The sequence below is a fragment of the Borostomias antarcticus genome, assembly GCF_949987555.1.
Source record: "Borostomias antarcticus genome assembly, chromosome: 11".
NCBI classification, from domain to species: Eukaryota; Metazoa; Chordata; class Actinopteri; order Stomiiformes; family Stomiidae; genus Borostomias; species Borostomias antarcticus.
The window spans coordinates 25,754,817-25,757,316 of record NC_140244.1 but is presented as its reverse complement, the minus strand read 5'-3'; the positions used below and the strand labels follow the sequence as shown (position 1 = coordinate 25,757,316).

Below are 2,500 nucleotides of genomic sequence, written 5' to 3'. Positions count from 1 at the left end.
ACACTCGGGTAAAGAGAGGGGCAGAGCTGTCCACTGATCACCATCTGGTGGTGAGCTGGTTTCGATGGCGGGGGAAACTTCTGGACAGACCTGGAAAACCCAAGCGTGTAGTGAGGGTGAACTGGGAACGTCTGGAGGAAGAGCCTGTCCAGAGAGATTTCAATTGCCACCTCCGGCGGAGCTTCTCAGGCATCCCTGTGGAGGTTGGGGACATCGAGCATGAGTGGTCGGTGTTCAAAGCCTCCATTGCTGAAGCTGCGGCTGGGAGCTGTGGCCTGAGGGCCATAGGTACCTCAAGGGGCGGTAACCCTCGGACACCGTGGTGGACAGCGGTGGTGAGGGAAGCCGTCCGACTGAAGAAGGAGGCCTTCCGGGTTATGTTAGCCCGGGAGACCCCAGAAACAGTTGCAGGGTATCGACTGGCCCGGAGGGCTGCGGCTTCGGCCGTGACCAAGGCAAAGCAGCGGGTGTGGGAGGAGTTCGGAGAAACCATGGAGAAGGACTTTCGGTCGGCACCAAAGTGTTTCTGGAAGACCATCAGACACCTCAGGAAGGGAAAGCGGGGGACCATCCAAGCTGTATACAGCAAGGAGGGGACACTGCTGACCTCAACTGAGGAGGTTGTTGAGCGTTGGAAGGAGCACTTTGAGGAACTCCTGAACCCGACTAATCCACCCTCTACGATCGAGGCAGAGCCGGAAGATGATGGGGGGTCGTCAATGTCCTTGGAGGAGGTCACTGAGGTAGTCAACCAACTCCACAGTGGCAGAGCCCCAGGGACTGATGAGATCCGTCCAGAAATGCTGAAGGCGCTGGGTGTAGAGGGGGTGTCTTGGTTGACACGCCTCTGTAACATTGCATGGAAGTCTGGGTCAGTGCCGAAGGAGTGGCAGACTGGGGTGGTGGTCCCAATATTCAAAAAAGGGGACCAGAGGGTGTGTGCGAATTATAGAGGCATCACATTACTCAGCCTCCCAGGGAAAGTTTACTCCAAGGTGCTGGAAAGGAGGGTCCGGCCGATAGTCGAACCTCAGATCGAAGAGGAACAATGCGGATTTCGTCCTGGTCGTGGAACTACCGACCAGCTCTTCACTCTCGCAAGGATCTTGGAGGGGGCTTGGGAGTTTGCCCAACCTGTCTACATGTGTTTTGTGGACTTGGAGAAGGCTTACGACCGGGTCCCCCGAGAGGTCTTGTGGAGGGTTATGCGGGAGTATGGGGTGAGGGGGTCCCTACTTAGGGCCATCCAATCCCTGTACACCCAGAGTGAGAGCTGTGTCCGGGTCCTCGGCAGTAAGTCGTCTGCCTTTCCGGTGGGTGTTGGCCTCCGCCAGGGCTGCGCTTTGTCACCAATCCTGTTTGTGATTTTCATGGACAGGATATCGAGGCGTAGCCGGGGGGAGGTGGGTTTGCAGTTCGGTGAGCTGGGGATCACGTCACTGCTTTTTGCAGATGATGTGGTCCTGATGGCATCAGCTGCCTGCGACCTCCAGCACTCTCTGGATAGGTTCGCAACTGAGTGTGAAGCGGCTGGGATGAGAATAAGCACTTCTAAATCTGAGGCCATGGTTCTCAGCAGGAAACCGGTGGCCTGTCCGCTCCGAGTAGGAAATGAGTCCTTACCCCAAGTGAAGGAGTTCAAGTATCTGGGGGTCTTGTTCACGAGTGAGGAAACCATGGAGAGGGAGTTTGGCCGGAGAATCGAAGCAGCTGGTGCGGTTCTGCAGTCGCTATACCGCACTGTTGTGACGAAAAGAGAGCTGAGCCAAAAGGCAAAGCTCTCGATCTACCGGTCTATCTTCGTCCCCACCCTCACCTATGGTCATGAAGGATGGGTCATGACCGAAAGAACGAGATCACGGATACAAGCGGCCGAAATGAGTTTTCTCCGGAGGGTGGCTGGGGTCTCCCTGAGAGATCGGGTGAGAAGTTCAGTCATCCGGGAGAGACTCGGAGTAGAGCCGCTGCTCCTTTGCGTCGAAAGGAGCCAGTTGAGGTGGTTCGGGCATCTAGTGAGGATACCTCCTGGGCGCCTCCCTAGGGAGGTGTTCCAGGCGTGTCCGGCTGGGAGGAGGCCGCGGGGTAGACCCAGGACTAGGTGGCGGGACTACATCTCCGCACTGGCCTGTGAGCGGCTAAAGATTCCCCAGGCAGAGCTGGTTGATGCTGCTAGGGAAAGGGATGTCTGGGGCCCCCTGCTGGAGCTGCTGCCTCCGCGACCCGACCCTGGATAAGCGGATGAAGATGATGATGATGATGACTACTACTGCTACTGTATTACTACGATGACTATTACTACTACTACTACTATTACTACTACTACTACTACTACTACTACTACTGTATTACTACGATGGCTATTACTACTACTATTACTACTACCATTACTATTACTACTATTACTACTACCATTACTATTACTACTATTACTACTACTACTACTACTACTGCTACTACTGCTACAACTGTATTACTACGATGACTATTACTACTACTATTA

At 54.7% G+C, this 2,500-nt stretch overlaps 1 protein-coding gene across 1 annotated transcript in view; it reads right to left on the bottom strand.

The window, feature by feature from the left end:
- Positions 1-2,500, bottom strand: part of LOC311315538 (voltage-dependent L-type calcium channel subunit alpha-1F-like) — a 167,986-nt gene that overhangs the window by 138,003 nt on the left and 27,483 nt on the right.